Source organism: Seriola lalandi, unplaced genomic scaffold (assembly GCF_002814215.2).
Source record: "Seriola lalandi dorsalis isolate HSWRI2012SDOR001 ecotype SW California unplaced genomic scaffold, Sedor1 jcf7180002054572, whole genome shotgun sequence".
NCBI classification, from domain to species: Eukaryota; Metazoa; Chordata; class Actinopteri; order Carangiformes; family Carangidae; genus Seriola; species Seriola lalandi.
Genome location: NW_019525125.1, coordinates 1,042,889 through 1,054,108, shown reverse-complemented (window position 1 = coordinate 1,054,108; position 11,220 = coordinate 1,042,889).

The window sequence follows — 11,220 nt, the reverse complement described above, 5'->3', positions numbered from 1 at the left end:
CTTCACGTCTTTTTTTTTTTTTTTTTTTTTTTTTTTTTTTTTTTCTTTTTTTTTTTTTTCCACAATACGGCAGCATAGCATTGTCAGCTGGGCTTCGGTGAGTCTGCCATCACCTTTTAATTATGATTGGGTGCAGCTCAGAGGTAGCTCACAAAATGGGACTGACGAGGCTGTGCTAAGCACTGGCAGGAAGCAATAGCCAACACATCACAGCAACATCCTCTTCCCTTATTTCAGTAATCCCTCGGGGTGTAGAGCTCACCAGACCTGCCAGACGCCTGGAAATCTTCCCATCCTCTTAATCCCAGGTGGAAACATAATGGGCCTTAACTATCAGAAAATATTGTCGTGCAGCTATATTTATTAAGTGTGATGACAAGTTGTTGAAGCACACCATAATTATGAAATTAAGCTGTTTTTTTAGGAAAAGATTGAAGATTTTATGTCTTCGGTAGGAACCAGTGGGCTTGTGGGAGAGCCCATGCAGGGTTGGGATGTATCGCTACGCAGCCTAACACATGGTTGATGGTTTTGGTCTTTTTCACGGGATTTGTTCATAATGAGTATCCTTCAACTCTTTTGCTTATAGTGCCTATAAAAACCATAAGCAAAGGCTCAAACTACTGGACCACAATTCACCACAAATGCCATTTCCCTCCATTGTATTGGGGGGAAGTAAATTCTCACATGTATTTCAGAACCTCTGGAAAGAAACCAAAACCCAGAAAATCTGATTAATTTTTTTCTTCAGTCTGTAGTTTCTGTGTTTTTTTCTATTTTTCAATAGTGCAAAAAAGAGAAAGTAAATAAGCAAAACCACTAAGTGAGAAAATGTTCTTGCAATTTGGGTGAACCAATACCAGCAACTATCTGGATCTACAAAGCTAGTAAATACACTCATTAAACCAGTGACACATCCACAACTGACCCACCCCTGCAGCCCCCTGCTATTCCTCCATAACCTGTTTCCATTAGCAACTGAGAGGAAAAAATACTAAGAATATACTGAGAATCAGTTGTGCAGGCCTGCAGGGAGTGTCAAGCTGTGAGACTACCGTTAAATCCTCTGGGACATTGTTCAATCTTTCCCACTCATTTCCACTGATAGAATAGGACCTGGCATCTGCAAAAGAAATGGCAGTAGTTGATGGGAACATATGTATGAGTCCATTATCTGATGCCATTCCTATGACCCAACTGGTTCCCCACTCAAATCAGAATGAACGGTGCCTTTTGGGGGTATAGAATGCATATTGCCTAATTACTGACTCTAAATGATATTGGGCCATGAAATTCAAATCTCATTCATAAGCCACTTATATTGTCTCCACTTTTACAGCCAGCAGGATCCGCTGGAAATGTGACATCATACTGGCAGGCAGGGATATTGAAACACACGCTGAAATTGGTAGCTGGATATTTTCAATTTGGGTCTGATTACCTGGGTGAGAGCGAGATGCAGGGCAATTCACTTCACCCGGTGGTTTGAATGGCCACTCACCATAACGTACAGATGAATATTTTATCAGCAGCAACATATTAAATCTGCAGTGCTGGATAACACAGGAGAATGTACTGCCTTTACAGCAAACTGCATAAAGGCTGTTTATATTTAGTTTATATGGGGCTTTATTTTACTATAATTTGAGAGGGCTTTGAATACAGCCATTTGCATGTTACTCGAATTTTCTCTTTACACGAGAGGGAGGTTTTTTTCACTCTGGGAGCTGGAATTCTAAAATATTTTTAACGGCTCAGACTGGGCCTGCCGCCCTTTTGCTGCTGTAGATGCCAAAAAAAAAAAAAAGAAAAGATTTTCATGATGTGTTATTAAAAGATAAGGATTTTGACTGGAGGGTGGTGAATATAGTGTATCTGTATGTGGTGTTGTGCTTAACAGATGTTCCATATACGGTACCTCTGAAATCTCATGGTCAATGCTCAGTGAAGCCAGGTAACCTGAGGATCTACATTGTATCAATACTGTTTTCCTGGATACCTATTCAAAATCAACACAGGACAAAAAAAAAAATTTTGAAGACCTCACCTATTGACTGTGTGTGCGGAAAAGAAAATGTCAGCCATACGAAACATCTCATAATCATAAGTCTGCACAGTCTGTCAGGCATTCGTACTGGCATCTCAGATTTCAATTTACATTTGAAATCCTGCACATTACTTTGTTCATTCATCAGATTCTAGATATGGTACAATACTGGAGGCTGTTCTTGAATGCAGAATTTCTGACTGGAGGGGTTTCGCTTTTAAGCTTTAGCTCAGTTCTGTTATTTGAGGATGTGATACACAGTGTCAACAAGTTATTTGAATTCTGTTTACAATGGTGTCGGACTAGCTTGTTTTTTGTTTGGTTTTTTTTTATCAAAAGTTTATCAATCTTAATGTGGTCATTCAAATTCCTGTTTGTCGTGAGACATGCAGCTCTGGTCAGTCATTAACTGGGTTTTAAAGCTGTTTTTCTTACTCTGCAGTCTCTGGAAACCAGGCTCTACACATTCCAAGGACTCTCTACAGAGTATTGCTATTGAGTGGATTATCTTTGCAAAATAAGGTGAATTGAAATTGATCCACACGCATTAGTGAGTTAGGAAACCACCATAGTACAAATTTTATATGTATATTCTTTAAAAATTTGATGCACTTAGAGGTATGCACAGGCTTTCCAGAGTTTCCATGAAACAGAAACATTTTTAGGCAAAAGAGAAAATCATTTCACTCTGCTCGGAGAAATCTAGCCAGAACTGTTTGCCAGCAAACATAGCCCATCCATCCATAAAGCAATAGAAGTTGTAAATCCCCTTCCATTACAGATAAAATTTAACTACACCATAAAAGCCATCCATCTGCCTGTCAAATCCCTTGTCCTTGGTGAATTCTACAAGTAGCAGTTAATACTGTGACACTTAATGTGTAGGAAAGAAGGACTGGTATCTGAAACCACAGTCCACCAGAGTCTTCTGCTGTGGGCAATTTACTCACATTGCATTATTGCAGTATTGCAACTCCATTTGTTGCTACTTTAACCAAAACCATTGATTTTTAATTTTGTAGACATGTCAATAATTCAAAGTTTGTGCGACAGTAATCACTCTAACCCACAGTGAGTACAGTTCAGCCTATAAATGAACAGACGACAAAAACACTGTACACACAGGTGTGAATTACAGCCATTTATCTTATCACAGGGTCTGTCGGTGAGTGCACGGGTGAGGGTTAACCACCTCTCCAAAGGACACTTCAGCTTGACACCTATTGGATCTACAGTAACCTTGGCTATTGCAGGGACTGATCACATCAACGTTATTTCTTAGGATAATTCCTGCTTCAGACAGGACCCAGCAGAGAGACTGAGGCATGCTTGTAAGAGGTTTAGCTATGTGTGTTTTTTGTTTTTTTTCATGTCACTTCTTCTGTTTCTGTATGTCAGGAGGTTTTGAGCTGCATATGCAAAATGCACAGAATATTGACTAATTTACAAGGAGTGCATGTGCATTAAAGCACTACTATGGTGGCTAATGGTTAGCCAATGTTAGCAAACTTGAGATGGATATTGCAAGTTATTTTAATGATTTTAGACTGTTGCCTACCTTTAACATGTCACAGAAACATTTCATGACCAGCAATGTGAGACTGACTGACTGATGCTGTAGCTGAGCTAGCAATATGGCTAGCGAGTTAATAGCTAGCATGTTTACTGCTGTGTGACAACTAGTAGCTAAAATGTTATAATGGACAAATTTTAGTAGGAATTGATTATTGAAAGAAAAAATTTATAAGCATTTTATTTTCTCATCATTTTTACATTTGATTTTTTTTTTTTATGTAGCTTATTGATTTAAAGTGATATCACAGTGAAAAATCAAACTAGCATAGTAGGTTGATTTATTTTAAAAATGCTTTACCAAGTTTTTCCTTTCACTGTAGAAATATTCGAGGACAATTTTTATGCACTTCTTTACTCTTTACCTATACAGTAAAAGTACAAATGCCAGCAAGCCTACCTGAAAGTGGCCTCGTGAGGCCTGCAGTGGTTTCAATCGGTCATGTGACCCTTGGCTTGAAGGTCGTAGTCAGTCTGTGGAGTCTCTGCCATTTCTCATGCTTTCCTAATGCTACCTTTTTTTTTTTTCTTTTTTTTTCTTTTAAAAATGACTCAAGAGAATCTTTTGAATCGAAGGGGAAATGTATAATTCATAGTATGTATATTGTATGTATAATGTATATTCATAGTGCCTGATGTTTCACAAAAGACACATAGTATCACTTTAAAGTTTGATGCGGTTGGAAACACGGAAGATGTCCCAGTGTTTTGTGTTGACATTAATAGATTCTAACAAGTGGGATGAACAAACAAATTTTGGGGGGTGGACACAGAGAAATACATTTCTACATCATTGTTTCTGCCTTCTCTCATCTCTGATCATGTTGGAAGTTGTTAATTTTGCACGTTTAATGATGGAAGCAGCAAAAGAAGGTCAAGTATGTAAATATGTCCAAGATACACTGGTACAATATCATACATACAAGTCAGTATTTGTAGCATTTGCAGCTTATTCTATGATTTGGACAACTTTGTTTAAGAAGTCAAAAATATTTTTTTATGTTTTTAATATCATTGTGAACCTAAGGTCTCAAACTTCATTTTCATATGTATATTCTGTCTGAAGTTTGAAATCTTCAGTTAAATCTCCTGCTATTTGTGGCTTTTGATTAATGCATTCTTTGTTCTCAAAAGAAATTTTGAAGATATGACTATGAATATAAATATGAAGGCACATTGGGACTTTGGGACAGCAGAGCAGCAAAAGTTCCACATCCAAACAGGGATGAAGCGGCCGTTTGCCTGCCAGCCGTTTGATTCAGGCAGGACTCTGATATCTGTTTGAGGTGTGTTGTGACAAAAGTATTTAAGCCTTCGATCTCAGATTCCAGGAGGATAAGAGCAGTGTGCTAATTGATCGGTGGGATGTAAGCATGTGGTGTGTGTGTGTGTGTGTGTGTGTGTGTGTGTGTGTGTGTGTGTGTGTGTGTGTGTGTGTGTGTGTGCACAAATGAGAAAATGCTAATTAATTTTGAATTATAATTTATTCAGGAAAAATATAACTCCTTACCCCAAACTCCCTTAAAAGAACTCTCATGTGAACTCTATTTTCTGCATGTTCTGGCAGGTTTGTTTTTTTTTGTTGGAGGCAGCGACAGCAGAAGTGGAAGCCACTGAGCTTCTGAGAATTCTCAGCAGGCGCTTATGGGAAAACATGTTTTAACTGTGATAGTTAGTCGGATGATCGAGCTGCCTCCGAGCCGACAAACAGTTGAGGGAAAACATGGTGGAGAGTGATGCCAGGCTTTTCAAAAAGGGGGGGGGGGGGGCACTTGTTACTCCTCTCCAGCCCAATCTTTATTTTGAAGCCCAGCACATCAAAGAGGTAAAATGCAGAAAATATTTGACAATCAAGATACAGAGATTAAAATTTATGATCAGGAGAGTGCACAACTTCCATCTCAGAGCTGCATTTATAATCACGTTTTTCATGAAATATTCATTCAGGGTGTATAGTTTCCAAAGTAATGGTTTGTTTATATTTTTTTTTACTCAGTCTGAAATCAAGCCACATGTATTCTGACCGCAAAAATGTCAAGGAAAAAAGACTGATGTATTGATATTCACTGGCTATTAACCTCCTTTTTAAAGCCTCCAGTTAATGCACCCTAACCATCTCATGCATATTCTTAATGCTCTGCTTAGTGTTTTTTACCCAGGGGCTACTGGTAGACTCCTGGGGAGAGAACGGCTTCAATTCAATTAAAACTGGAAGTTCGGTGACTCCTGATCCAATCAAGCTCTTGGCTCCACTCCATGACCATGACGTGAATAATAATGTCGCTGAAGACAATCGCAGAGACAGACGGAAAGGACCGTGATTGAAATTTTTTAGCACTGAAATAAATGAAACTGTTACCAAGCATATGTCTGTAAGTCAGTGCAGCACGATGGCTAAAATGTACGGAGACTCCAGTGATGTTTCGGTTTGAATGTTACAAGGAAAGGTTGGGGAGAAAAAAAACTTTTCCCCAATGTTACACTGTGCGCTGTGCTGCTCTGTCAGGCTGATGGAGAAAAGAAACGCAACATTAACTGATGGCAAAAAGAAAAATGGCAGGGGTGATAATTGCTGATCAGCACAGTGTCAGTGTGATCCATCAATACCTTGTGTGACTGCGTGTTAGGTTGTTCAGGACTGGGGTTGCTATTAGGGTTCCAGTTAGGCCTAGTATGAAGGTTAGCCATAGGACTACTCCACCGATTTATTGCACCCACTATAACTCTGTTGGAGTTCGAAAACAAAAAAGCAGAAACAAAAATTGACGCAGCAGAACCAAAGATAGCATCAGTTTTTTATTCTAGGCATTCTCCTCTCTTATCAAAACTTGGCGCCTGCATTACCCTGTGAAAGTAATAGAAGATTAAATGGTTGGACCTCATTCAGTCATGAGTTTCTTTTATGATTTTGATTGTGTTTATTAGAAATGAATGTGCTCTTGTTATATGTTGAAGAAATTCACTGTTCTGCTCCTGTTTAAAGAGGATGTGATTTGGGTCTTTATGTAACTTTGGGTTTCTTGTATCTTATAGGCAAGTAGCAGATGTGGGTGTTTACTATTTGTTATCATAAGCTTATGTATCTGGCCAATCTTTGTTAACAACTTTGCTCCTTGTTCTTGTTCTATAAAAAGGTTAGCCTGACTCCTAGCCTTAGCCTGTATTGTTGGGACAGGGAATGATACTGGCCAACTCTGAGCCGTGTCCCCTTATTGATCAATAATATCTTTTATCAATCTCTGGGTCAATCAGTGTCTGTGCTCTTATTTCTGTGACTGAGTCCAGAAAATCCATGCCAACCCATAATGCAACCCAACACTCTCAACAGGTCAGTCGGAGATATGGGGGCAGGGGTGTTCTTGTTGTACCATTAGGAACGTAATGAGAGCTCGACAGCGGTTTTGCACATCTTATAGAACAAATATGCTTCAAATCAATCAATAACAACTATTTACACCGGCCACAAAATGGTTTTCCTTTTTTACTTGACACACAAAGAGCCAGAGCATCTTTTAACCTTCAAGTCATTTCCTTCCATTTCATGGAATCACAACTGAAATGATTGTTGTAAACACTGCCAATGTGGATTGTTTTATTTTTGTTCATGGCCATAATACCGTTTCAGAACTGACGGTTACAGTTTGGGTTAGGTGTGTATATGAGTGTGGGTGCAGATGAAGAAAAGAGTGGTTTGCAGAGGTGCATAAAACATTAAATATCTGCTCTGAATTAATGTCGACCCTGTGTCAGGGACCAAGCACAAAAGGGCAAAGGTGTAACGAGAAAAAATGCTTTAATAAAGTTGAAAAATTTGATAACAATTGTCAAAAGTCAATAATTTCAATCATAACAAACTAGAAAAGTGGATCGCAAAATTAGGGCTTAAATTCAAAAGTCAACTCAGAGGTCAACGAATCAAGAAACAAACTAAAGTTTCAATCTAAACCCCCCTTCCTAACACACAGTAGAGTGAGTGAACTCTCGCGGATGGAGCATAAAAGTTGCCCAGATACTGGCTTGACCGCAACAGCAGGGAATCGAATGTGGGAATGTCTGTGACTGACTGAGTGGTCATAGTTCCACCATTGGGCAGCTGAATGCCATGTGACCAAGTTGGCGTCTCCCCATTGGCCATTGCTCTTTCAAAATGAATTGGCACAAACGATTATTAGAGGGGCATTTTTACAGCCAGCAGTGTTGCCAACTTAGTGCATTTCAATTTATGTGTATGGTGATTTTGTCAGATGACAGGTTCGGTTTCAGTCACTATTTCAAACTTGTTCTGACACTAGGCAGAAAGCACATATGATGCAATGATGTGAGTTGTTTACAGCAGTTTCAACTATGTCCTTAATTTCCCACATTGATCATATGCGGTCCAGCCATATACTTGGTTTTGACCCAGTCTTATTTATTTATTTATTTATTTTTGTGTGATTTGTTCACCATTATATTTTATATAGGCTGTAATAAAGAGTGATATTGAGTGGCAGTTACTGAATAATGGTGTTATCTTACAATCTCATGAAATGTAACATGATGTAACTTTGGAAAAAATGGTTTTAAAAGGTGGCAGGTGTACAAAACCTTTTGTCTATCTTCATTGGGAAACACAAACAAGTTGATGTTCGCTTGCTCATCCGAGGACAATATAACTAAACCGACCTGACCTTCAAAATGACACACGAGGGTTGGACACATGGATTAGTCCTACACTAACACGAGGGGAAACTGTCGTGTCATAATCCAGACTGTTGTAAAATGTAAAGAAATGCTAACACAAATGTTAACTTGTTTTTCACTTAGCTTCCTCACATAGAGGTTAGAGGCTGTATTACAACAAAGAAGTTCTAGCCATTGTGAATGCTGATAAAATATTGCTGCATTTCGGGCCCAGAGAGGAAATCTTGTCTTTTCAGCTGTTACAAGGAGCACTGTGCTGCACTGTGTTTTCTGTTAAGTGTAAATATACAAGTGAGGTTGTGCAATAACAAATGTACATTTTTGATCTGTGCAGGAAGCGCATATAATACAAAGCCTTTAGTCACTCTTTAATCCCTCAGTACCTTGTGTGACCGCCTGCTGCAGCACTGCCTGACACCTCTGCAGCACAGAGCCGCTGAGCCTCTGAGTCTGCAGTTGTGGGATATTATCCATCCCTGCAGCGCATCCTGACTTGGTTGATGGCCACAGCCAGGCAGAGAGTCACGTCTCTGAATGTTGAGATTCGGGCTCCTTGCAATGAGGCATCGCTGACTGCTTATGAAATTGACAAACCACGGTCTGTCGCTTGCTGTGACCTTAAGCTTTCAATTAAGGGCTTTGTAAAGGTGACGTGATTAGGCATATTTCCAATTGGATCTCATTAAAGGTACAAGAGCACTTTTCAGACTTCTGTGTGAATAGAAACTTACAGTACCTCATGGACAAGCAGTGTTGCTACACTTTACAGTGGCTTTTGTCCACTCTTTTTGTGTAGTTGTACGCCACAGACCACACATGTTTTCGCTGATTTTGTTTTATGAGACTTATTCTCGGGACTCTTTGGCCACTTACAGGCTGTTATTGATTTGTTTCTGTTAGCACGGGCATAAGTTTCATTTGAACATGAAGGGACAGATTAAACGGGGGTTCTGGGGGTTTTCTCCTTCCACCCTAAAACATTTGAGCAACAAACACTTCATTTCCTGCATCAAATTATGGCAGAAATGTTTTTATTTACGTAAAAGGTTTGCAATTGTTTGTACAATGAAAATTGAAATTTTTGTGTGTGTGATGACAGTTACATTTGCCACAAAAGATTCAGTAGCTGTATGAGGATAATTCATATTCATATTTCATTTCTTGCTCGTAAAATTCGTCAAATCTCAATAACGTGGCCAAATTGGACTTTTGAGAGCCAACGAAGCCTCCTGTTGTCGAAAAGAGCAAACATCAAATTAACATAAATGAAAAGAGAAAATAAAACTTGAAGCCTTGAGCAGATGCAGCTGGTGCAAACATCAGCAGTGAATGCTCCATCTCCTCCCATCAAGTCCAGCACTGATGACATCAAATAGGTCCCCAGATCCTCACTCATATAAGCTAACTGGCCTTGACCTCAGCGTCGATTTTAAATGACATCTCTTCTTGGTAGAAAATATAATAGTTTGATTTCCTGGAGGTCCGTTGATTATGGTCCATCTCCTGAGCTGTGAACATGCTGTACAAGACACAGGGTGGGAGGGGGGTAGCGGTCCGAGCTTAAGTGGACAGGCATGTTGTCTGTGAAATGAGCTGTTTTTGTTTGACTATGGAAACCTTTCAGAACTTATTTTTGTTAATATGCAGATTTACTTTCTAAGAAAGCCGATACACCCATATTTCTTGGTCTCCTTTTTTTTTTTAGCAAATGGCCTAAAACTGACAGTCATAAGATAATGCCTGCACATGACACCGTTTCATGTGTTTCGAGAAGCTTGAATCCAAGTTAACTTTGCTGCAATGATTCAAATACACATTGTTTCAAGGTGTTTTGAGATGAACCTTCACAAACATTAGGGCTGCATGTATAAATTGTGTTCAAAGGGAAAGCTAGGCAATTTTTCTCACCTCATCTGTACAATTATCAACTGAACCCTAAGTCTTTTTGTTCTCCCCAAACAACCAATTACACAGATTGTCGGTGTGTCTCAATTCAGGGGCCACATCCTTTTTGAAGGCTGCATTTGAGGACCGATTTAGGTATCCCATTTCGAAGGCTCCTTGAAATGCGATAGAGAGATGTATCTTTTGTTTGGATCTTTCGTGGCCCAACCGATCACCTTATATGAGAGATCCCATATTCTCTGTGCGCCAGAGATTGATAACTTTTCAAGAAAGAGAATATGGCGGACTCCAACACACACATGTGTGTGTGTGTGTGTGTGTGTGTGTGTGTGTGTGTGTGTGTGTGTGTGTGTGTTTCTCTCATCTCCGTACATTCATGTAGCAGATTCAAAAGGCATCAGGATTGGTGTGAATTTTTCATGAAGACGCAAGAGTTTTGTGACAAAGAAGTTGAGGAACAAAGTTTTCTGTAAAAATGTGGTAAATATTTTAGAGGAGGGCTGGGCAGTAATCACTATTAATTATAAATGTGTGGGGCAAGCACACTTTGAAGCCTTGTGTTTCTACTATAATGAAAGTGGATTTATTTTACAGAGATTGTGGTGCACAATTTAGGTCAATGTAATTGATAAGCTTGATCTTCCCTAAATGGCCTTAGTTTGCTGCACCTTTGTTTATAATCGATTTTACTGTAGATAATGTAGATGATGAAAAACTCATTTAAACAATTCTAACTCTGCCCCCCCCCCGAAATTTGAGATTGAAAGAATAAATCATTAATAAGCTCAGATCCCTGGCTTCATATATGGAGGCTAAACAGGCTCATCAGTAATGGATGAGAAATGTCTCCATTTTTCTGCCACTGCTGTGAGAACCAGTCCTTTTAATCACTCGCACTCCGTGGGAAATCATCGTCTGGCCTGATGTGACTGCTAATGTCCCTGTTGAAAACAATGTGATCTCATTCTGTAATATGCACTGATACAAATTACAGTACTGCCATTTTGGGGGGG